The sequence below is a fragment of the Poecilia latipinna genome, unplaced genomic scaffold (genome assembly GCF_001443285.1).
Source record: "Poecilia latipinna isolate Pla-1442-1.1 unplaced genomic scaffold, P_latipinna-1.0 Scaffold2807, whole genome shotgun sequence".
Classification (NCBI taxonomy): Eukaryota; Metazoa; Chordata; class Actinopteri; order Cyprinodontiformes; family Poeciliidae; genus Poecilia; species Poecilia latipinna.
Window position 1 is genome coordinate 34,053 of NW_015115423.1, and position 26,605 is coordinate 60,657.

At 41.0% G+C, this 26,605-nt stretch overlaps 1 protein-coding gene and 1 long non-coding RNA gene across 2 annotated transcripts in view; one reads left to right on the forward strand and one right to left on the reverse strand.

Moving 5' to 3' along the window:
- Positions 1-26,605, forward strand: part of xkr6b (XK, Kell blood group complex subunit-related family, member 6b) — a 49,195-nt gene that overhangs the window by 13,361 nt on the left and 9,229 nt on the right. The gene's annotated exons all lie outside the window — the stretch shown is intronic.
- LOC106939224 (uncharacterized) lies at positions 2,859-3,975 on the reverse strand. The gene is made up of 2 exons (XR_001422789.1): positions 3,708-3,975; positions 2,859-3,371 (listed from the first exon to the last, which is right to left on the reverse strand). It is a non-coding gene; the product is annotated as an uncharacterized LOC106939224 (long non-coding RNA).

Genomic DNA, 26,605 nt, shown 5'->3' on the forward strand with positions numbered 1-26,605 from the left:
GGAGCCCTGAGCAGCAAGAACAAACAACAGTGTTTGTGGCCCAGAGACAGAATATCAATCAAAAGAGCAAGCAAGACGTTTGTCTCAACAGGCAGAACGTCGTTTTTGAATAACTGCTTTGCCAGGTGTGGTTTTTATCGATTCCAGTCAGGTTGTATTTGTGTTCATGTTTAAGGTTAATTGATGGATACAAACTGCAACAGTTTTGGCTCACGATTTAGTCCTGCGTGCACCCCATGTCCTCAGCACTGCGTGCTGCTGTCCTGTTCTAGTTTTGCATATGGTGTCTGCTCGTGTGTCCATTTAGAGGAGCTAATTAAAAAGCTTCTGTGCTGGGCTGTGAGCTGAGTCTGTGTCAAGTCCTTTATTGATCTCTCTCTCTCACTTAGCTTTAGCGTTCGTTTCAGTTATGCTTTTTATTTAGCCATGTACTTATAACTATAAACTCTCACGAAGTCAACGTTTAATCAGATTTTATGTCCATTATTGTGCCTGGTGCTCGACCCAGTAATAATTTAATCCGACTGGAAGTGCATGCTCTTGCCATAAATTTAGAAAAATTCACAAGACTGATTACCCATATGGCTAATTTACACTTTTGTTTTAACCTTGCTGTGTGGTGGGAGGCGAGCTCATTGCTCTTACACTTTACTGTTGTCAGTTTCATTGTGAAAAGCAACAGGATTCCTGCTGTCTGTGTGAGCCCATACGTTTCCTGGCGTGAATTAAAGCTCTCTGGAGTTTTGCGCAGAAGCCACAAAGATCAGAAGGATGCTTAACCGTAAACTCTTTCCTAATAAGACGTTAACGTTATTCTGAGTGCAAGGCAGCAGGGGAAAAAAATAAAAATAAAAAACGGAAGCCTGGAAATTCCATTTGTCTGCACTGAGGAGAAAGATCCCTTGGAAAAAAAAAAAAAAGAGAGAGAATGTCAAAAAAAATTATCCACCCAGAACAGATCCCAGAGGTTTTCAACATTTGGATCTTCAAAGAAAATATAATTTTTTTTTTTTTTTTTTTTTTTTTTTTTTTCCAGTTTTGGATTTTAAACCTTAAACTAAGTTTTGTCTCTTTTGAAATGGCCAAACTTTCTCATCTGCCCGTTAAACTACACCTTTCATATGTAAATATAGAAGAACAAAACACAATATGAATCCAGAGATACAGTGGAAAGAGGAGAGGGATTATAGAGAATCATGCGCAAGAGAATGTGTTCCAACGTTTTGCATGACCTTATGTCTGACTAACAGTAAGGTTGCAGCTACAACAAAACCAAAAGCAGCACATAAATGACAGATTTCAGGAGTTGAGTTGATCCTTCAAAAACACCTCGATTGGGATCCCGATCCATTGCTTAAAACTGGATTGAGATATCCCTAAATGCTCACACTTATCTCATTGAGAACTCAGTTTTGATATAATGTTCAAACCTCAAGAGTTCAATTCTCACGTCAAAATGTCCGATATCTGTCAGAAGTTGTCAGGTCACTGAATTCCCCACCTTTCGAAGATCGTTGAGTCACTGACAACTTGATATCAATAAATGACACAGATTAATGCCTGAAAGCCACAGATGCATGTTATTTTTAATTATTACAAATTGAGTTCCAGATCAGTTTATGCACGGGTGGATAAACACTTTTAAAGCCAAGCTATAACCTCTCCACAGTTGCCTTCTCTACCTGCTACATTACTACTCCAAGCCAAAAGATGTAAATGCTTGTTTTTACACCTCCGATGACTGTGCGAGTGTCTGTGTGTGGGCTTGTGCGGTTCTTTCCTGCCTGGTTTCGGACTGTTGATGTTGATGCGACGTGTCAGGATTCATTTACACCTGTCCTTGCCAGAGACTCTGCGAAATTAATTGAGCTAAGATATTAATTTGCTCAAGGCGTCTCAGAACGTCGGAGGAGTGATTAAGATGCGCCGCATCAAAGCCAGAGGCGAATGCTGGGGAAGGGAACGTATGGGCGATTGAGACGAGGAGAGAGAGAAGAGACCGAGCCGCAGTGGTAGAAAAATTCAGCTGAGGGTTTTTAAAATCCTGCACTTTATTTATCATTTCGTTTGTTCATTTCTGAATTGGTCATTGGTTTCACTTAAGCTGTTTCATAGGGATTTAAGATGAATTATTTTCAAATTAGTCAAATTTAATGAGGTGTAGCATACTAGTCATGTTAAAAGAGGGTAATTTTGGTGCTAAAGGTGAGAAGTTACTTTTATCCCCGATCTTCCCTTTTTACTATGTAGCTCATGGTCAGAAAGGAAAAACAAAGATTTGTCTAAGAATTGTTAAATAGTTAATGTCCTTATGCAAACTGTGGCCTAGTTCCATAACAGAGCACGTAACTGACCTGTCAATCCATTGACGCTGAACTTCAGCAGGACTCTGCTTTTATTTGAAACAGATACAACAATGAAAGACTTCTTTCACAAGTCTTTGGGAATTTCTTTTCCTGAACCAAATGGTTCTCTCAACCTTTATCTGTAGTCCAGACATATGGAGAATGCAGGTGATTAATGTCACATGCAAAAAAAAAACAGCGCTGTGTTTTCAACTGTCCTGCAGCTTTAGAATGCATCCCCTCTCCAACACACCTGAATCAAATGACTGTCTCATTATGGCAAACTTGATGGCGTTCTGAAGCGGTGACTCAATTATTTGAGTCAACTGTGTTGGGGGCGAGATGTTCCCAAAAGCGGCAGGACAGTGGCCTTCAAGGACCCCTGAAGGACACCAATGAGAAAATGTAGAAAAGAAAAACTGTTAGGTTTGCTTATTTTTATGTAATCACATGGTTTGTATCCGTTTGTGCATCCCCGCTATTGCTCCTCGTCACTTTTTGTTTTTTGTTTATAACAAGTCGTGTTTGTTTTTCACGTGTTTACATGCACGTAAACTGCTTTCCGTGCAAACACGTCTGTGGCAAAAGCAGTCGCATGCATCAGGTTGCATCCGTCCAGTGAGGTCGAAAACATCGTCTAGTTCAGGCATCAACCTGTCTGATCTGCTGACCGTATTGCTACAATGTGCAGCCTTGTCACAGGGTGACCTCGGTGACACGTCTTCGTCATGAGTCGTCTGCTGCTCCCCCCCCCATGACGCCTGTCTGCCTTTCTTCTGTTTGCTCTTCCACTCTTATGTTTGTACCGCTCCCTCTACTACAAGGCTCCTTTACCATGAAGTTGTCACCTCTCTCAGCTCTGCTCCCACGCTCCTCCTCTGTCTCTTTCTTCCTCTCCTGCTGCTGATGCTGCCGCCGCTGCTCTCCCCAGACCTACCCTGGTGGGCTTTGGCGGGCAGCAGGCGATGACAGTTGTATTAGCAGTCGATTTCGAGGTCACTTGTGCTCCAGTGAGACTTAGTAACACTGTCAGAGGCGAAGAAACAAAGCAATTGGAAGCCTGCGCAGTGGCAAATGGAAAATATTGAATATACCTACTGTAGATATAAGCGCACACATATTAGGGCCTTAAGCTGTGAGTAAGCTGTGAGTATTGGATTTAAACCATGAAAGATAAGCAGAAATTGAAAAAAAAAAACTAATTATGTAATTATGCATCCGAGTGTGAAATTAGAAACAAAAAGTCGCTGATGTACAATGAGATGAATATATCATTTGCAAATTGCAGACTAAAATAAAAGCTTTTTTTTTTTAGAATGTAATTGGTGCACTCCACCTACATATGTTCATGCTCGCACTTACTGTTTGGGTAAAAAAAAAAAAAAGCAAGGGCAAGACCCGGCCCCGGCACATGTGGGTGTAAAATCCAGTCGAGACAGCTCTGCGATGTCTTGATTGACATTTAATCGCCATGGCAACAAGCACTTCAAGGGACTGCTCCGTTGAGAGAAGGATGTGAGGGCTTTTCCCACCACAAAGTCAAAGAGATCTGTTCCTTGTAGCTGTAAACGAAGGTGTACACAGATGTTTACTGCACATACCCGCATGAATCCCCCAACCCCTCGCCCGCCCCCCGTCCCAAATTCCCACAGCTGTTGACCCCACTGCTTCGGTTTAACAGCAAGTCATCATTAAGTGTTAGGCGACAATCAGCATTTGCTTGTTTGATTGTGTGCGCGCGCTTCTGTTTGTTGCGGTGTTTAGGGTTCTACGAATCGTCGCTAATTGCTTCCTCTCTCAGCGGGGCTTCGGATTCCAGTGGCTTTGTGTTGATTACAACGATCTGCGTTGAGATTTCAGCTTCCAGACGAGCGGCAGAGTGACGCCGCGACGCTCTCCCGCTTCCAGATGGCGCTTGTCTTTGCGTCGTGGGTCTGGTTCTGCGTTGCGCTGTCGACTCTACGACTTGTACCTTTCCCTGTTTTCTTGGTTGTTGTCACTGTCTACATTTTTCTCGCCACTGCTCAGAAGCTTTGCTCAAGGTGTGGAATTAGTTTCAGCTGTTGAGCGTGCAGCTGGATACTCAGTCTCGGGCTTGTGTGCTGAATAAGGATGGAAATAGGCGGGCAGGTGGTGAGAAATGGAAGGGCGCCCCTAAGAATGCGGAGTGCAATGTAACATCTGGTTTCCTGATCGGGTGTTTTTCTTGCACACGAATTCACGTGATCCATTTGAGCTCATCAGGTCTCTTAAAAACTTGCTGTACAATCAATTTCTGGTTACCATAGTATCTCTTGTGAGTCCAAAGACTCCTGCTGAGTCCCAAGTGTGGGTGTGTTTTGAGTCCTCGCTGCAGATGGTGTCATTCCAGCAGGGTGTCCATTGAACTTACTGAAGAACCGGAGTGGGCAGATTTGACTCGGAGTTTTTGCAAGATGTTTTATCTTAATCTGCTTATCATGCGGTTTGATGAGAACCACGAGCCTCTCACAGAGAGTCTGTTTTCACTGAAGATGGATATCTTCTACAGATTATAGCGCAAAGTAGTTCTGGTGGGGTTTATCTGCGGCACCTTGCGAAACTGTTGAGCTTTGTTGCATTTTGTCAGATTGTAGCACAAGACTTTTATGTGACGCGTCAACAAAAAGAATCAAAAAAATGATAGAGGGTTCTTAGAATTTTCGATGAAGAAAATTGTGAAAAGCCTGTATTCAGAAATCAATACTCAGAAACCGTACAGAAAAGACAGTCAAACTAATTATGTTCTGAACTCAGTAATAAACAAAGTCCGCCTGTGTGATAACCACAAAATGCATCTAATCTGTGAAGGCCTGAGGATTTTTAACCTAAAAAAAGAAAAACCTCAATATACTGTCCATACAGTTGCACTGAGTCTGAAATATTTTGCGAATAAAGATTGAATTTTCAGTTTCTGCCATAGCAAGTAGAGATATACCTCAAAAGACTTTGACTTGTATTGCAGCAAAAAGGTGTTTCTGCCAGGTATTGACTCAGAGATTACACAATATTAACCGTCTTCAGATTTATGCCGTGCTCTTCCAATTTTCATTAGGAAATATTTAGAAAAGAATCTAACTTTTTGTTCAACTTCACAAATACGTACTTTGTGTGGGTCTGTGGTGTAAAATCCCAATAACACATGCAGTGCTGGAGTTTGTGGTTGTAATGTGATAAAATGTAGAAAATGTATGAATACTTTTACAAGGCGTTGTGATTTGTTTCATCGTTCATGAGTGTCGTCATGCAAAATGAATTGCGTTGTGTATTTTTTTTTTAGAAGCAGAACATGGGCTCCTTGTGATAATGATGGACGGTAATAAGCTCTCCGACGCTGCGTCAAAGTTTTTGCATTTGAGACTTTGGCCTTCGCAGTGATTACAAGTCCTCCCTTCTCTTTCTTGGCTGTCAGGTATCATTCTGTTTAGAGGCTGCTCCTCTGAGAATTAGGTAAAAGAGCTGAGCTTAATGCCCGAGGCTGTGCTGTCAATGTACTATCTCTGCTCCTCCCTGGAAATTTGAGTTTCTCTAACAGGCTTTCGCTCCCTCACACAGAGCTTGGCAGAGAGGAATTTGTCTAGGGACCTAATGGTCTTGGGTTAAAAGGACTTAGAAAAGAGCTCTGGAACAAATAGGCAAGCTGTTTTAGACAGAAACGCATTGAAAGACAGCACAGAGTGATTATAGAGAAAAAGCATCACAATTTTTGTCAAAAAAAGTGAATGGGAGCGAAGCGGGACGGTGCGTGGTGTAGAGACAGAGTTGCCCCCCGTATACGGACATTATCACTCCTCGGTGTAGCTGTCAGGGGTTTGATTTTTTGACTCTGGGACCTTTGCAACACTTCTTCTCCCATTCTCTCTCTGTCTACGCATTTCCTGTCTGCTGTAAATAAAGGCCACCAGTGTCAGAAAACCCTCAAGAACAAGTAAATAAATTGTAGTTTTGTGTCGTACAGATCTTGATTTCATTTTGAATTGTGAGACGAGTATATTTGATAAGGAAATGATAATACAAAGCACCAAACTTTGGGGGCTTAATGAAGCACTTTGGAAAGGAAGAAAAGCAAGAAGATGCATTATTAATAGTTTTTCATTGCTTAAGTACATCCATGTATGCTGGAATGAGCCTTGTGTGACATAAAAACTGGAGCTGAGTGATAATGACCTCTTTGCAGCTCACCAAGCAGGACTCAAGCAGATGTCGTTCTTCATGCTGCCTTGCTCGCGTTTTCGTGCTTTGAGTTACTTCAACTCCGTCCAGTAACGCTCACGGTGGTCCTCAGTCAAGTTGAAAACGATGCATCAACCTTGTGCCTTTCGCTTGAAATCTAAACAACAGCAGCAACTCGACAAAATGTGGAAAACGTCTGCAGGCGTGAACATTTGATCAAAGCACTGTCAGGGAAGAACTTTTTCATTTGAAAACAACACGCAGCTTTAGAGTTGCCTAATGAGTTTCTTCATTGTAAATTAATGAATCCCTTTGTAGAAAGTGATGTAAATAAGGAAGAAAAAAAAAACTAATCAACAATCAGTTCCTTGGCCTCCCTACAGTTGAGTTGAGCAGCCAACAAAAATGTTGGCTGTAAGCACAATATCATGCACGGCTGCCAAATAAAGTGGGCAGACGCCAACTTGTCTCGTTGAAGATAAAATAAACATTATTTGCATTGTTCACTCTAATAAATTTTTATTTCGTCTCGCCAAGGTTCGCCTTTACAGGTTTCTTGAGGTTGAAGCGCTAATTAGCTGCCAATCAGCTGTTTTTCCTATAAACTACTAAATGAATACACTTATAATCTGTTGTCCAAAAATAAAAAAAATAAAAAATAAAAAATCAAGAGCAGAATATGCATTATTGTTTGTGTTTAACGTAGAGCCTCCACAAGCTGTAGCAAAAAGGAGCAGCGAGAGAGAAAAGGAGCGCACAGGGCAGAAATAATAAGCATAAACGTGGCGAGTGACTGCGAGTGGAAAACAAGTTATTGTAGCTGAAGGTGAGAGTGCAGACATGCTTAGAGTGGGTCACAGCCACAGCAGCCATGAAAGAGACTTTCTGAAGCCTCCCTGCAATGCGCATTCAAGGTTTGATCGTCTCCACTCCTCATCAATGTCCACTGAGCTCCCTGGGTGTGTTTCCTTTTTAAATCTTGTTATCACATCTATCAGCAGAGTACACACACACACACACACACACTATGATTTAATCATATTAAAGCTATTCTGGTCTCGACTGCAATAAAAAACATATTTATCCAAGGACCTCGTAGGCTTAAATTAGACATTCAAGGGGTTCCGATCAGATGAGTCCCACTTAGAGAAGCTCCTAAACATACCATCCCCATGGTAACGTAATTGCGGTGGCAGGGAAGGTGGTCAGAGTCAATGAAATAGTTGGATGGAGCTATACTAAGAAATCGTAGAAGACAGGGTTAGGGTTAGGTCAGTGCTGCAAAAGACTCGACACGGGGGGCGACTTTCGCTTTTCTGGCAGAACAACTTAAGCATACAGTCAGAGTTGAAGTGGCTCCAGCTCTAAAGCCAAAGGAGAATCTGTGGCAAACAGAAAGGAGACATTCTCCTTCTGACATGAGTGAGCTTCAGCTATTTTGTGAAGAGAAATGGCCGAGAAAACGCTCTCTAGGTTTTTAAGAAGTACTCCACGTGGCTTGAAGCTGTAATTGCAGCAAAGGTGGTTGGCCAATATATGAACTCAGGCATAATTAACATAAATGTTAATTACTTTCAAAACCTTTATATGGACAAAAAAAAAAATGTATTTTTTTTTCACTTCACATCTATGTTCTTTGTTTTTTGCTGATTGTATAAAAAACCCACCTTGAAGTGTGTAAGAAGGCAAACAAATGTGTGAACATTTCTTTGAGTATAAACTCTTTTCCAAGACATTGGAGCTGCATATCTAAGAGCTGATTCTTTGCAACCGTGTCAACCGAAGTTGCGGTTCACAGCAGAGTGCCGCAGACATTTTGCTTTTAAGTCCAGTCGTCAGTGAAAACCTTTCCACAGGTGGAAGGTGGACACTATTCAACAAATCTTTCTAGGAACCGTGCAGAGAGGCGAACCAGTAATCCTTGCACTGACTCTGGGTCACTGCTTGGCCTCACAGGGAGAGCAACTGCTATTGAACCCACCGCTAATGACTTATTGACTGTGTCTCACTGAGCATGCTCTGTCCAGGATGTTTCCACGGTAAAAAAAAAAAAAAAAGGCAGAACTGTGACATGATGTTACCTGGGACAAGACCGTTTGAAACAATCTCTCCTTATATTCTGACACAGACAGAAACGTCGTAGAATGCAGCAGAGTAGGAGCCGGCTGAGCGAGAGCAAGCCGCTGACACATTTTTGCTGAATATTCAGTCGCATTCTCATATTTTGAGCTGTGTTTATACTTTGCCTGAGCTTGCCGCTCTGTTGAATTTTTGCAGATCTGTTTTTGACTTGTTTACTGGATACAGTCTGTGCTATTCGTCTCTTCAAAAAAAAAAAAAAAAACTTGTATCTGAGTGTGTGTGTGTGTGTGTGTGTGTGTGTGTGTGTGTGTGTGTGTGTGTGTGAATTTGCTTTGGGAATGTAGCTTGAACATATTGAAGCCTTCTGAAAAGATTTCACTCCGCGTCTCTTGCGTGCTGCCTTTGATGAAAGCGTGTCACAGACCTGAGAGATGGAGCCGTTTGATCTGGTCTGATGAGAATCGAGTGAGTGACCTTTGCAAGAGCAGAAACAAATGTGCATGTGAACATTGGCTAATTACCCACCCCCACATGTTATGGGATTTTTTTTTTTTTTTTTTTTGGAGGGTGGGGGAGGGGGTTGGGCAGAAATCCTGTCAAATAAGCAATCCATAACAAAGGGAGTTCAAGGACCATTGTATGATTTTGCTTTTCTATCGAAAACAGAAACATAAAAGACTGTGAGGCCGTACGAAGACTCCTGACAAACAGAAAACGTCCAGACGGGGAAAGATTTGAACTTTTATTCAAGCATTTGTTTCTGATTTAAGCTCTCAAGCCACCCGGTCATGGTAAGAATCTAGTCTTAGCCTTTTTAACCATGTCTTACTAAGTCAAGAATTTATTCTTTTGGCTAACAAGTTCAACAGGAGCAAGACATGAATTTGTGCAAAACTGTAGTGCAAGTATTGCTGTTGACACACACACCAGAACATCATTTCAAACCAGATGGGCCGTTTGTAAAAAAAAAAAAAAAAAAGTAATTGAACTCTTTGTGTACTACTGAAGACAACAACAGTCATCAAGCATTTGCTATAATTAGCAGGGAATCTTTTACAACCCCATCTGTTTTACTTCAATTGTAATTGAACAAGTTTAAAGAAAGAAATCTGCACTTGTCTGGTCCTAAAATATATGGAGATAATCTTGATGTACAACATTTTTCATAACTATAAAAAAAAAAGAGAGACTTCAGGTTATTTGATGTTGTTCATTGTGCATGGGCAAAAACACACACACAAATAACAGAATAACTAGGCTTTTTATTGTGTGATATGGGGATTTAGGATACTGGCTTGTCATCTTAATATAACTTAAGTCTGTATTCTATGATGAAACCCGTGCAGCAAGTTGAATTCTTTCACCCCATGAAGTGTGCTGAAAAACATTTTTATCTGTCTCAACTATGGTTTTGTAGTGCATCATTTGCTGCAAACAGGATTGCAGACTTCAGTGTGTACACAAAAATGTCAAAAAGGGGAGTCTGCTTACAACCATGTCTGCACATGTTGCCTTAGACACACTGATGAATCTGATTTGGGTCCAAGAGGACATCAAAGCTGTAAATGCCTTCAGGATGTGCTTCCTAATTTTTCAAGACATAGAAGCAGGTAAATGTGAGTATGTTCAAACATGATTTATGGCGTAGTCTGCTTATCCCCCCCACCCCCCTGGCCGGATGCGCTGCTCCCCGTTGAGCGCAACAGCCTTAAATTTATGATGAAATTCCCTCATTTTACTTACAAGTGGGAGAGAGAGGAAAGTTCAGAGTTTTACCACTCAGGGAGCATACAGGCTACAGCACTGACGTGCTTCATACTTTCACTACAAAAATATACTTCCATAATGACATTAACTACATTTTTACCCTGCGCAGCCCCCTATACACAACCCATTGTAACTCTGTTGGTTCGGCTTTCAACTTCAGATAAAGATCAACATCCGAGTTTATACAGAGAAACCTATGGGAGACACAGCAAGAGAGACAGATGTCGAGGCTTCCTCTTTCTCTGTCGTTTCTCCATCCCGGCCCCCGAGTATGTCTGTCGCTCTGTCTCCTTTAAGTTTCCTGCCCACAGATATTGACAGCTTGTTTTCCCCGACAAAGTGCTGAGTTTTCGAGAGACTGTCGCTTCCCATTTGCCGTTTAATATTTCAGTGCGAAGGCTTTCTGGGTGTTGATGCTGCGGGGTGTGCTGCAAGGAATCGAGCTTCGGCGACTTGATTGAAAAAAAAAATGTGTGCTTTAAAGAGATTGATGTGAAAAGCTTTGTAATAAAAAAAAGAAGAAGTATTTTTTTTTTGATGATAGCTGCAACACGATGTCATGTTCTCAATAAATAGATTTGTAAGTTCGCCTCGCGAGGCAATCGGCACCATGATTTTAAAACTGTCGGCCTCCGGAGAGAGGGAAAGTGCCAAGATGGCAAAAAAAAAAGCAATTCTTGTATGTTGAATTAAATGTTAAAAGATTAAAAGAAAACCGCATTTAGGAACTTTTTTTTGTGTGTTTTTATTTATTTATTTATTTTTATTATTCTGGTTTCAGTTTCATTTCATTATCCATATCTGAAAATCTGACTGCATGTGCTTTCCTTTCACATGCTAACTTTTAAAGACTAAACGAAGCGGCTTTAGCAACGTAATTGTGCTTTGATGTGTTCCGATGTTGCCAATGTCAGTTAAAATGCTCTCGTTAAGAAAAACCCGATATGCTTAAAGGAACCAGCAACAGCTGAGACATCGGCTTCTTGAACAGCTCGATCCGTTTCATTCAAAGAAATTTTTGTAAAAGTCTTTTTTTGCGGCTTCACATTAAGAGCCAAAGGGTAGACGTTGGCCTAGTTGTGACGGGGTAACACGAAATGGGTTTCAGCCCAACTTCCTCTTGTCTGCCTCCCACCGGGATCCTGGGAACAATTGTTACTCCAAGCTTATCCTAAAGCTGGCCGTCCTTGGGAAGTTAATGGCGCCGGTTCCAGTTAAGTGATTTCTGGTAGCTGCTTGTTACTCCAGCAGGATGCAGTTAGGGAAATGTTTTAAAGCCACATGTCTTAGTTAACTGGGGGGGCGGGGGTTAAAACATAGGTTTTTATGGATTTTTAAAGAGATAAATGTCTACATGTGGTGTTTGAAAAAAGACAAAAGAAATCAAACAGGCCTACAAGGGTTTTCTAACTCACACGTCTTTCTGACGATGTCTGAATGATTGAAGCTTTCAGCCGCTCATGGATTTTTACCCAAAAATCAATAATGGTTAATATTTTAAGGATACTACTGTGTGGATATAGCAAAAAAAATGAGAAAATCCTGTTTTCTCTTCCTAATTTTAGCTATGTGCTGCTTCTGACTGTTTGATTTAGACTTTCTCCCTTGATGTTTCAGCGTGAGTGGGGTTTTGCCGTCCCTCTCTGAGAGTGCTAGAGTAATAACAGCTGCTCAGACCTGATTAGAGCCATCGTCCTTCCAGAGCCAAGCCCACACATCTCTGTCCTACTTTCTCTTCCTCTCATCCTCCTCATCTTCTCCTCAGCCCCCCATCATCTGAATTCGTGCTCCAACCAGTCTTTATGAATAAAAACCCCAATCCGCTTTTCATTTCACGAGTCTCGTAGCGCCACATTTCAATTCCCGTTTGATGTTTCACGTTTGAATTCCTTTGTAAGTGACGGAACAAAATTCAGTGCGATGTGTATTTTGATCGTTCATTGTATGTGCGCTTAAGCACATTCAATTTCAGATAATTTTCTGATATTTCACAGACCTAGGTTAATCCAAGAATACCAGTCAGGCTAAAGGACTCAACTTTAACTAGACCATCGCAACACATTCATTATTCTCTGTAGATTAACTATGTTTGGGATCGGTGGCTTCTTGCATGACTCCAGGTTGTGCTAACATCTCAACGACAGCGATATTTGACAATTGATATAAAGGTAATTAAGGTGTTACATCTCTACATCAAGACTACACTGTGCTCTTAAAAAGTGTGTTGGGGGAAACCTGGAAACTACATTTTTGTAAAGAACCTCCCTAATGACTTCAACACATAAAAATGTAACTTTACGAATAATTCTAAGTATAACACCAACCCATTTTGGGTCAGTACAAAAAGGAGTCAGTGGGTAGGCGAAGAGGGTAGATAAGAGCTTAGGTAGGTGGCAGGATGTGGCTCTGAAGAAATAACATACAAGGAATGACATCCTCAGTGGCATGATCCTCTCACAGGGCGAAAGACGCAGTCTGACAGGTTGCGAGATACCCTCAGTAGCAAAATGAGAGGTAAAAGAAAGCATCACATCAGTAGTATCAGACACATCCCTGTTCCAGTTGAAGTGAAATCAAAAAGTTCTGATCTGACAAATAGGGGGCTGTCCAGTCATAGTCATAGTTTGCTTATGACAGCTGTTGTGATCCGATGGGCCACATTAATTCTGGAAGTGATTTTAGTGTGTCTAGATGGGTTTTTTATATATATGTATTTGAGCCTTAAGCTAACAAATGAGTGGAATGAGATGTTAGTGTTTGATTAAAGAGTCATGTGCATCCAAGCAAGGTAGTGACAATTTCTCATCTACTTTTTGCTGGTGAAATGCAAAATCGATGTTTTTAATAGAGAGGCACCGTCCAAGAATATTGTGGCCCATTTCCAATCAGTAAGTTTAACACCAGTATGGATTCCATACTACAATAAATAACAGCAAAATATTGTTTTTCTTTCCTTTTAGATACATTAAAAGCATAGCCATAGTAACAGTAACATTTTTATGAGAAGACAAAACAAAAAATAAAAAACAAAAAATAAAATGTGATCATATATATATATATATATATATATATAAACACCATTCAGTTTTCTCTTCAAAATAATTTCAAAATAATTTACAGTACCTCCAAAGTTTATGTCCAGAATCTATGTTTGAGAGGAAAACACTCTGACTGTTAAATTATTTATAAATTTCCTGAATGCAGGAGCCTTAGGAAACCTTTTTGTAATCAAATAATTATATGAGTTGCAGAGGTGACATAATCTCCATGTCAGAGAGAGCAGTCAGTGTTATGCAGCTCTGCTGTTAAAGTGGATTTTACTTATATTTCAAATCAAACACATGGTGGAAACAGGGGTGACATTTTAAACTGTCTTTGTCATGAGTGGGGGTTGAAGTGGTGAGGAGAGAACGCTGAGACCCAGGTTATGGTGATGATGATGAATTTAATGGTGAAAATAAAGCTCCACAGTCCATACAGGCAGCACGGCAGAGACTAGCACACAGCTAAGTACCGGTAGCAACTGATTCATCAGACTCGACGGGAGCAAGCACAAACCAGGACTTTACAGTTCAACTGGCGAGTGACAAACTACAACACGACGGCAGTAGACAAACTTAGACAAGGACCCGACCAAGAACACAGACACAGGTGGGTTTAAATACACAGGGAGGGTAATTAGGTAAGTAGACACACCTGAGGAGCAATCAACGGGGAGGACAGGACAGAGACTCACAGGAACACAGGGCTGAACACAGAGAAACTCAAAAATAAACACACAGAAACACGGAACCTAACAGTCTTCTTGTTGTTGTTTTTTTTTTTCAGGTCAACTGATAGACAGATACTTCTTTAAGACCAAGACTTAACAAGTTGTTAACTCCCCACTTAACTTTATTTTATTTTTTATTTATTTATTTATTTTTTTTAAAGGTAGTTTTCTCTTCAGAAGCTCCTTACAGCTTTTTTCTTTAACTTCCTCTGATTTCATCTTAAAAACCAGACACTGGAAGAACCTGTAATGTCTTTCAGCCTTCTACACTCAGTACCAACGTCTGTTGTTCGTGTGACCTGGTGGCGGTTGTTTGTAGTGAATTCACAGATGGGAAAAATCACCAATCAGGGTTGGTCAAACTGATTTCTTGGTGCATCTCCAGCTGTCATGCTTTATCTTAGTCAATTTATTTCCTGTGCCCCTTTTTTCAGCCATAATGTGAACAAATCTCAACCAGTGCGCTCCATTTAATCATTGGTATCTTCGGTAACACTTTATTTGAAGGGGGTGAATAAGACTGACATGACACTGTCATAAACACCTGTCATGAAGATGAATAAGCCTTCATGAATATTTATGACTGTTGTCATAAAGCGTCATTTGGTAAATCATGACACTTTTAATACAAAGTTGACATTATTCAAAATGTCTTTGTGATGACAACTGGACATTAACCAAGAAATCATTACTGGTATAAATTTGTTATAAAAGTATTAATGACGCTTTATGACAACAGTCATAAATATTCATGAAGGCACATTCATGTTCATGACAGGTGTTATGTCATGTTTATGAAAGTGTCATGACAGTCTTATTCACCCCCCCTTCAAATAAAATGTTACAGTATCTTCCTATATTTACTGCCCGGTAAACCATTGTTATAATTTATCTCTACAAAATTGTGGTGTATTTTATCAGTGATGCCTGATCAGGTCTTTTTTTTTTTTTTTTTCAAAAATGATGACGAGAAAAAGCCGACGGGGGACTCAAATTTCTCCAGTGTGATTACTGAGCAGGTTCGTGGCAGACGAGATGCTTTTGATAGTAAAAACAAAACCACAGTTTTTCATTTTAAAGAGTCCACTGTAACCTAAGAACAATGCAGCATTGGCACACAAGCTGCAGTGATTTTGTTCAGCCGAACACATCAGTTTTGCATCGCTGTGATTAACCTTTAATTATTTGGCTAAAAGTCAGTGTTTAGATAGATTTCTCACTCATTTGAAAGATCTGAAATGGAGCGCAGCGAGTGCCAGATGACTCATTTCAAACTTGGAAAACACTTGAATAAAATCAGCCAGGGATTCCCTGAGCGTCATGAATTGGTCTGGCTGGTTTGCTTCAAAGAGACTGAATAATGAGATAATTCCGCAAAAAGAAAAGAAAAGAAAAGTCTACGAAAAAGAACGGAGGCAGGAGGAAAAGAACAAGGCTGGAGGAAGTCAGATGAAAGCAAGCAAGGAGAAGTAGGAGTGAGAACTTTCCTTTCCTTTGCCCCTCCGGCTATAGCAGCAGATCGTTCAGCCTAAGGCTGGCCACGCTCGGGGTTTTGTGAATGAAATGGATCCTTTGGCATGGAGCCCATACATTACACAGCAATCTTTTCTCCTGCCTCCCTTCCCGTCCCTCCTCTGCTGCCCCTCCTTTTCATCAGGAGACTTCCCAGACTGCAACATGTTGGGATCCAGTTACCTTCACTTAGTATCTCCCAGGGCTCTTCAGCTCCTTTCAGCGCTTTCTTGGTTTCAGTTGCATCTTTTTTTTTTTTTCCAAGTTTGCTCTACGTTTGTCTTAAAATAGCAGTGCTTGATCTGAATTGTTAAGGGAACGGAACATATAAACATAACATTAAAAAGCTCCTTTTGAAATGTTTGTTTTATTTTTCATATACACGGATTAGGCAGAACATTATGACCACTGAGGTGAATGACTCTGATGACCTCCGACCTATGTCCAGATACTGAATGCTGATATCAGTTTCGCTTTTCATATTTTCCCCTCTAACAGATCTGTTTGTTTTGCTTCTGTGAATCATTGCATAGTACAAAATAAATCTTTCCCTTTTAAAAAAAAAAAAAAAGATCATAACCACATGTCTATATCACAAAAATAGCATTTTAACAGAGTTGTGAAGACATTTTACACCCATTGAATAGATTTCCATTGTGACGACATGTTTTCTTTTCCAGCTTGTTTGCTCATTACTGTAGCATCTGTATAAGGTTGATTGCTTGTTTGAGTGCATTTTTATCTAAAGCGCACAGAACACCGCCTCATGGCTTCAACAGCTGAGCTAGATTAGATTGGATTAGATTATTTCAGCCTGGCTCTTCTGCTGTTTTACTGCAGCTTTTGTTTAAAAGACTGGAGTAAACTCTAGCATGGACTGGGGATGCACAATGTTAGGAGGATGTGCAGTGTGAAATAATATTGGTCACTGTTGTGACTTGCAATAAATGAGTAAAAATTAAAACCACAGATAATGAGTACTCTATCTAGCTACGTTATCCAGGCGTCAGCTTCTGCTATGTTGGTGTTAAAATAACTTGGTTGCAGCTTCTTATTAAGCTGACGGCTTTATCAGCTCTTTAAAAAAAAGAAAAAGGCTTCATTAAATGAGTGTCACCAAATATATTAAAGTTATATTTGAGCTTGATTAGATAATTAGCTCACACCTGTTGCAGCCAAAGCATCTGCATATTGTGATAATTCAGTTCAGTTTATTTATATGGCGTCAGTACGCAACACTTGTCGTGTGATGGCACTTGACAAAAAAAAAAAGTCAATTCAAACCACGTTGCATGGCTTCTAAACCATGCAGTCAAGTTTGGTTCATTATTGAAATTGGTTTAAGAAGTTTACTATCAAAGGAAACCCAGCAAGTCTGCATCGAGCCACTGACTTGCAATATTCACTTCTCATGGTAAAGGAGCTTCTGTTTACCAAGTGTGCCAAGCATATCATTGCTGCTTCCACAGGATTTAGCAATCTGAAGCTAATTAAATGGCCCTGATTTATGCTTTCCCAAAGGGTGTGCTAACATGTAGCCTTTGCCTATGCCTTCGTTTCTCTTTGAATCACTGAGGGCACTTTGACCCGAAATCTTTAAAGCACCTCTTTCTTTCATCATGTTTGCCGATCATGAATGCGTTCGGCACCATTTTTGCCTTGGTTTTCATATATCTCACACAACACAACACAGCCATCACAAGACGATGGTCATACAAGCAACACGGCGGAGCACAAAGACACTTGCCAGTCAGATCCGCTACTCAGTGAAAGCATCATCAAGTTGGGAAGACCGACAGTAGCACTGTTGTCAGGGAGGCTCTGCCCTGTCAGCATCTAGTCCTCTTTCAGTAGATGCATGGAAGAAAGAGGGAAACTGTGCAGAATACCTTTATTGATCTCAGCCCCATCCCCCAACTTCTGTATCCAGCGATACAAAGCAGGACCCTGGAGTTCTTGATGCCAGTATGTCTGCTATTGTGTGTGTGTGTTTTACAATCCTGTGTATTAATTTTCAGGAGCTGTAAAAGCCGACCCTGTGAATTTAGGTTCTACTGAGCAAGAGGTTTGGTGATATAAATCATATCAGAAAGTGTTTAAGTTATGGGACAACATTGTTTTTGTGAGTGAAAGTGTTAAACTGGCCAACATATGGACTTGGTTTTACACCCCAGGCCTTCTTCATTAGGTGTAAAACAATATTCCAAAGCATTAACCACGTCACAAAGCACTGTTTGGTCCACCAGAAAATGCAAAGAACATGGCAGAAGTGAGACATGGCTGTCTACTTGAACTTACAGGCCGGATAAGGAGATTATTAGTCTTTTGTCACTCTGGAGATGTGGCAGGGACCCAGAGCTGAGGCGGGAGATTCTATTAACAGGTCAAGTATTAGTCTTGCCCTCCACAAATCTGGTCTTTGTTGAAGGGAGGCAAAAAGAAAGGTACTTCTCAAAGAAACTCCCTCAAATCCCGGAGACACTTTGCCATTGGTAGGAGAGACAGTAAACACATGGGAGACGATGCCAAAAATGAAGAACTCTTTTCTCTTACCTTCAAAGTACAGTGTTTGATCAAGGTTAACATTGCGTACCATCCTCACAATGAAACACGGGGGTGGCAGCATCAAAATGTAGGAATGCTTTTTGTCAGCAAGGCCAGAAAAGCTGGTCGGGGTTGGTGAGAAGATGGACGAGTTTAATGTAGAGTGTTACTGGAAGAAAGGCTGGAAAAGACTCGAGAGTAGGGTGGACAATAACTGAGCAAACATAATTATATGTACAACTTAAACCAGATATTTACATACACCAAATAAAAAGACACACATGCATATTTTTGACACATTTACATGTGTTGGATTTGCGCTAATCTAAATCCAGTTGAGAATCTGTGTCAACATTTGAACATTGATGGTCGCAAATGCGCTCCATCGTCCAGTCTGACCGAGACGGAGGTCTCCGTATAGAAAGTTAGCCCAAAATCTGCAGTGAAATATGGTTTTACAAAACATTGACTCTACTTACATATCTATATCACATTTTCCATATTTTTTTTTGTTGTTTTTTTGTTTGCAGTTCATCACCTGATTTCAGTGTTTTTTTTACGAGGAACGGCATAATTAATAAATTTGGGGTATTTGCTGTGGTTTAGCTGTCTGCTCCTCTCCATCGCCACGTCTGCCCCGCTGATATTTCTTATCTGTCACAACAAATTTTTCTCAGCAGGCCTGTCAGTGACTAGCAGTCGGGGATTCACACATATGCTTTGTGTCACCAGATCCCCTCAGGTTAGCATGCAGCTCGGGGCTTCCGCGTTGTAACACCGTGTGATGGTGTGAAGCCTCATCTAAGTAGCTTTTTTTTTTTTTTGCCATTGCTCCAAAGCTGTTTCTGTAAGTGTTTGCAAGAGGATTCCTGGCGTGCTTTTGGCACTGATACGACGATCTGTGTAATAGCTTAATTTCAATCTATTTGTGGTGCACGACGATCCTGCTGTTTGTTTCGTTTAGCATGCGTGTGTGGATGTGTCGTGGACGGTATGTGGCCCTCAGAGCTGTGCGACAGCAGTGCTGCATATGATGGATGAGGTGGCACCTTGCGTGTCAATAATGAGCTCACGTTCCTCTCCTGCGCTCACGCCTCTCTCTGTCTCTTACTAAAGGGTTCCGATTTTTCAAAATAGCATGCTGTGTGACTAATTTTACTCTTTAGTTGCTGCGCTTGTGAAAATAGGGCAAACTGCTGTGTGTGGGAACTGTTTTCTTTTTTTCTTCTTTTTTTAAACTTTCCCCCGGGTATATGCCCTAAAGAGGGAAATTTAATATATCAATGTATGACTTGATCATAGTTAAACATACACGTTTACTGTGGAAGGGAGAGAAAGCGTGTATTTTTTATTTATTTTTATTTCTTTTAAAGAGCATGTGCATATGCCTCCTTTATTTGCATGTCTGGAGTGAACATCTATCATCATCAACAAGACGCTGCAAAGCAGCGAGGGAGGCAAGCAGGCTGCACCGCTGATCTCTAAACCTCTACAGAAGCAATATAAAACGTTTCCTAAATGCTCTCACCTAGATTCGTAAAGAGATGCAAGCAGGGAAATGCTTTTTTTTTTTTTTTAAATCAGCTGAAGTGTTTTCCCATCATTCGCCCTGTCATATTGGCGCTTTATTACGCCTAAGAAAAATTATTCAGCACTAATGCTGAATAATAATAATTGCTATAATGCACAGAACCTCTCCCCCACCTCTTCATACTCCTCTGACTTCCTTCATCTACATTTTTTTTTTGTTTTGTAAAATGCTGATGGCTAAAGTGGCTCAGACCATGTTTGGAAGCCAGAGGGGATTACAGAGTAGAACTAAACAGCAGGAGTGGGGAAGTGTGTGTGTGTGGGGGGGGGGGGTGTGGAGAGATCATGAAAATGGTATGTCCTGATAGATAACGGAGGAAGAGACAGTGTGTGTGAGTGGAATAGTAAAAAGAGCCCCCCAGACGGCGAGGGGGTGCACCAGAGAGAGAGAGAGAAGGAGAGAGAGAGAGGAGAACGACGGAGTAGGTTGGGGTGGAGGCACAAAGCCAGAAAATTGCATTGCGTGTTGGGTGATTAGTTTACCTCCTGGGTCTCACTCCCCCGCTCACTCACCTCCTCTCACTCTTCCCGGTTCCTCTCTGCCGCTCTTGTATGTTTTCTTCGTCTCTGTCTCGCTGCCACTTTTGGAGCCTCTCTGCTTCTTCCTCTTCCTCTCTGTCACTACATCACTCTGTCACAGCTCTCAATTCTCCCCTCATCTTGCCCACTCTCTCTCTGTCTCTCTTTCTCTCACCCTCCCACTTTCTCAGCGGTTATCTCCGCTGCCTCTTCTCTCTGTCTCTGTCTCAGCCTCCCCACCCCACCCCGTTCCCCGACGTTCATGCCACCAACCCCCAACCCCCTCCTGCACTCTTGTCTTCCTTGTGTGCTGACTTGGCTCGAGCATCCATTCGTGTGCCGCTGTCTCGTGGGCTCAAATAATGCAAACTGTCACCTAAACTGCTAAAGCCATTGTCATATGAGGTGAGTATGTTATTTTCAGAAGAGCGGCTTGTCATTCACTCACTTCAGCCTGTCTGAAGGTGAGCGAGGAAGCATCTTAGCCTCATAGGCCAACCCTGCTAATTATAACTTGGGGCCAATAAGCATGAGCACCAAATGTCTCGCAACATAACTGCTGACTGAATGAAAGCCAGCCTCCACATGGGTCTTTCTGGACAGCTCTCTTTGAAAAGGAATTGGGTCAAGTCTTTTCTTCTTAATCCGTACATAATCTTGCCCTTCCTCTAGTGGAAGAGCAGTCTCTAAACAGCACAGGAGGGGGCAGGAAGACGCAGAATAGAAGACAGAGACGAGAGAAAGAGGATTTCACTTTAGGCTGTCAGGGGTTTTCTCTACCCCATCTCTTTCTTTCTGCCTCAAAAAAGAAGAAAAAAAAAATAGATTTCCAAGGTAGCTGAAAACCAGAGTAACAAATTGCTTTTACTGTAAGAGCCCCTCTATTCTCTATTCTCTATTGTAATATTTAAACTCAAACTGTCAAATTTTCCCAGCAGAGGATGGAGGCATGCAGCTCTCTGCTTAGTTCATGTTTCTGGAGGAAATATTCTACTGTGTATTTGATATTAGAAGCTGTGAACCCAGCTGCAAAGTGTTGCTGGTTTGGATGTTTGAAGAATAACTCTATAGCAAGTATTTTAACCTTTCAATAGCAAATAAGTTGGAGGAAGAAAACATCTGAGAAACATAGGAAATACGGAGAGCAGAGAGTGTTGTACTTTAGGGGTGCAGCTTTGCAAAATGTTTTTTTTTTTTTTTTTTTTTTTTTTTTTTTAAAGATGGGGCCTAGAGATGTATGACAACTCATGTGTTGTCAGGACAAGCAGTAGTATTTACCATTATGGAGGAGAAACAAGAAAAATGCTGCCCCTTTTGCTATTTACTACATCAAATAGGCAAACTACAAAAAACAAAAGGAAGATGATATTTTTGTCTTGCATGCATAAGGTTATATGTAATGACAGACTAACACTGCACATTATCCAGAAAGCACCATCCCCAAAGTGAAACACGGCGACGACAGCATCATGCTATGGGATGCTTCTCTTCAGGAGGGTGGGGGTGGGGGGCTGGTGGGAAGATGGATACAGGACAGTCCTGAAAGAACTGAGCTTAAGCTTTTGGAAAATAAAAATAGGCTTCACTTCAACCCACGAATGCCCACAGATGGAATATCCACGACTTTGCGTTTGACATTCCAGTTGAATATCACCTACACAGGTTTGTGACTGTGACGTGATGAAAGGTGGAAAAAGTTCAAACGATTGAAATATTTTTGCAGAACGTTCAACCTGACGAATAAAAGATGGCATTAATCCTTATTTTCCATGCAAAAACAGAAAACAAAAAGACAGTCGTCTAACAACCTTATTAGCAAGAAGTTCATTTATCGTGAGGTTTACAGAGAAAAATAAATGTTCTACAAAGTCAAAGGTAGAAAATGGCAACTCTTCCTGAACCTGAATGGCCAGTGAGTAGTCTCTGCTTTGCAGTAATCTCCGACTCATATCTCTCGTCCGATCGGCATCGCGTTTCCTATTGAACGAGGTAGGGCAATTTAATTAAGCCGTGCTTTTCATTTGATCACCACTGTGATCACTGTGCTATCATGTGTGAAAGCACATCCCCTGCGCTGTTGACAGGAGATCAATATCCTCTATTTTAAAGGTAAGGCAACAGGCCTCTCTTGGAAACTAATACCAAATACACAGATTCGAATCCATGTGCTGCTTTAATTGTCCAACGGAAAACTGACTCGGCCTTATCTTGCGTCGACAGGAATCACCTCCATCTGAAAGCAGGGGGAGTCTTTGTCACATGTCTCGGGTTCCTGTCTGCACCTCTTCCTCCCCACGCTTCTTCTCTTCTCGGTGATCACAGAGTCACGTGACCTCGGTTCAGTGAGTTGGGGTACCTGTGGACTGTTGCTAATGGTGACAAATGACTGGTGTGCAGAGAAGAAAGGAAAATGTACAGCCTAGAGGAAAGCTAATATGCATAGTAGGGCCCAGCATGTGTTGCCTGCACAGGAGAAGGAGGTGTTAATGTGATTGCTCTTTGTGAGGGTTTACATTTTAATGAAAATAACATTTGGATATATTTTTTTTTTTTACAATATCAGCACGCCTTTATGTAATCATATTATGGTTTGCTGTGGCATCATCTGCTAAGAAAAGCTTATGATCTTGTATCCTAATAGCGTTTAATTTTAAGACATTTTAAGGTGTTCTAATATATTTTTCAACCTTGCTTTCTTTTGCTGGAAAAATACCAACAACAAGCAGTTGAAGATTATTTTGTAGTATTTTTGTGAGAGAAATTACAGGTTGATTATTCTTATTGAAAAGCTGCAGATATCCCTTTAGGTCATGAGATAAAAGATAAAACTACGGTAGTTGTTTAAGATGATCCTACAAACTACTTTTACTCTTTTGAGAGTAACAACCAGTAATTCCACCGGACCGGTCTTGAACCTGGCTCATTTTCTACTTAGAGGAATTTTTAAAAAAGCATAACATCCATTGCAAATTGAAAATAAACCAGAACAGCAACTGTATGACCTGTCATTTTACAGAGCTAATATTTATTCAAGCTGCCAGAGCTGGTTAACTACTGCAAACTCATAAAACTGACAAGGCGGAGCCTCGGTGACAACTGCAACTTCATCTCGGGCTGCCGCTCCTCATCTCTCTCTGTTTGCTTCCTGTCAGCTCAGTCTCTGTTCAACATTCCAGCCACCCTCTCTGTAGTCATCGCCCAAAGGTGCTGGTCACAGGACACTGTGTGTTTCTCTGAGTGTATCTGACTTGCCTGCAGGAGCAGGGGTTTTTAACTCAGCCTGCCTTTATTCCAGGGCTTTTTAACCAATAGAAGGAGGATAAAAACACAGTGATAGTGGATTCTAAGATGAAGCTTTGCTGTGCCACATTAACCCATGACGTGGTTCAGGAAAGAAAGAATCGCAGAAATGTTTGTATTTTTGAAAACATAAGTTACCTGCTTACCTACCTTTGACACTGTTTTAAATGAGTGGGGAAAAAAAAAACATGCCATTTTTGAGGCAGTTAACATTAATGCCTTTAAACAAGATGGTGGATCCCAACCAGCTTCCCTTTTGTCTTTGCATCCGTCCTTCTGAGCTCATCATAGTTGAAAGAAAAGATTATGTTACCCTTCAAAAATCATGTACTACCCACTCATTAAAGGCTGTGGGTGTCGACTGGTGCCATCGCTGCTCTCGGAGAGACGGTAACCTTTGGCCCCGTAACAGTAAGATCAATAGTTAGAACTCGAGCTGACAGCCACACACACCTACTCTGTTTGAATGTTGTAAATAAAATACTGCATAGGAGAAGAGTATTAAATCCTGTGCTTCCCTAATCCATACATCAGCAGTACTCATTTCATTCTGCTGAGAGTTGACATTCAGGGTTGGACTTCACCATTAGGCAAAGGTCAGCAATTGCCTTGAGCCCTGTGTAGGCATGGGCCAAAATGAGAAACCAGCAGTGTGATAACCTTCAGTGAAAGTATCATGGTGTTCAAAGATTTTATTATTATTATTTTTAATTCCACCAAGACGTTTGTTTCTGATGAGACAGGAATTTGTGAAACAACAATTATACAATGTGTGGGGGAAAAAAAGATAATGTTGATTTTTTATTTTATTTCATTATAAAGGATTTTATGCTGGTCTAGATAATCAATTTCTGGAAGTAAATCCTTTGTTTATTTGCTGACCAGCATTTTGCATGTTCCCAATTACGGTTTAACTAGCAACACCATTCCAATACATTATAGAAGAAAATGCATTCAGATAACTCACATTGGGCAAATGGGCTTATTTGGCGGAACACATAATTTACATTTTCATACTTAAGTTTAGCATTTACTAAAAGAAGAAAACACTGAGATTTTGGCTATCATCAATTATAAAGACCCACAAACAAACAAAGATATTAATTTCTGTTTTAGATGGCATATATCACTGGAATATGGCCAGAAAAGTAAATTTTCCTGATAGAGGAGGTTTAAACTTCATTAAGAGTAAACATGCGTCCCTCAGAGTGACTCAGGGTGTGATTCACTGAAACTGGAACAGCCTCCATCTTTACCCACATAAACACACACGCACACACACACACACGCTTACTTTCTCATAGCCTCTCTGGCATTTAACATATTACATGCCCACCCCTACATTTAGTGTTTCATCACATTCCACCTGCTACAAAACTCCATCTCGTTCTGCCTTATCGGTGCTCGGGATCTTCCTGAGGAACACGGTCTGAGCTACTCAGCTTTCCCACGATCATGACTTAGGAGACAGATGCTGCTGATCATGGCAGAGTGGCGTGAGTGTGTGAGCCACCTAGCCACCTACTCAAGAGATTAGTGTTAGAGTGCTTGGATGATTCACCGGTCAGTGACTCTAGACGAGCTCGAGGAACAACGCGGCCAAGTTGTCCACATGGTCCGCATTTGTCATTCCAGATGTCCCTCTCTGCCTCTCAGATGCCGAGGTCAAGATGTCTACTCATGCAAACGTTGATATTGCGGCCGCGCGTTTCTGTGTCAGCGCCTCACAACAGATGTCTTATCTTTGGTTAGTCAGTTTATGGTGGTGGAGGTGCGGGGCAGGAGGTTAATGGTTGCCCGCTACTCAACAGAAATGGCAGACGGTTGTGCCTGGAAGATGACCCTGGCACCGCATCGCGCTGTTAGGCCATGCGTACGCTGCCTAACGAGCCATGAGTGATTGCTATGATCTTGCCACAAATAATTCATGAGAAGCCCTGTGGAGGAGCTATGGAGCTTAAAGGGAAGAGGAGGTGGGGGGGAGGTGGGGGGGGGTAGAAAAGCATCAAAAACCACAGCGTAAGTGGAGTGCGTGTCTGTGTGAGTGTGTGGAAGGAGAGGAATTGAACACAGAGAGAGTTTCATCTGACAGATGTGTTTTTGGAATAGGAGGGAAATCCCTTATTACCTTCAGCGCTGACAAGTACGCTTGAGCGTTCATGTGCGTTGTCTGTACTCGTCTCTTTGTGTTTGCATGTGCTTGTTTTTTTTTCTGAAGCTATTTGTGTTACTACATCTGAAAATTCACAGTGGGAGCGTTAACAGTGTGCATCACAATCCCGGGATGTGTGTGATATCCTTGTTAAGAAAAGCGGCGCAGTGTTGAAATGTGATGGAGTGAGCTCAGATTTTTCTGACGGCCCCAAAAACGCAAATGTTTAACCATCCCGGTCTTTTATTTATTTATTTATTTACTTTGTTTTGAAATCAAAAACCTGTAAGCATAGTGTTTTATCAGGCACAAAATGGGCACATTAACACTGCTATGTGGAACTATTTATTCATTAATCTACCAGCCAATTGTTTTGTATGTTTATTCCATTAATCCAAGCAATTATTTTTTCTCCAAAAAGGACAGTCAGTTTTATTAATTTTATTTGTTTATTTAGAATAAACTTTCATATTTATTGCATATTACAAAATACACCATAAATCTGCAAAAAAAATTAAAAAAGCTAAGTAAATATTTGCACTGTTTCCTGATCATACCAGGAAATAAAATATGTCATATCCGTGTACTTAAACCATTTGTCTTAATGTAATTAAAATTAATCTAATTTCAAGTATAATTGTATTTACTGGTACATTACTTTGTGAAGACTTTGTATCTTCCTCTTTTTCCATTTATTTCAAGACCTGTCTCTGTTCTGGACCTTATTCTAGGGACCTATTGCAGATTTGGATTACTGAACTGCTACTTCAAACAATTATTTTTGGGTTCAGAAAACAAGGAAAACCACAAAAATACTAATCAACGAGCATT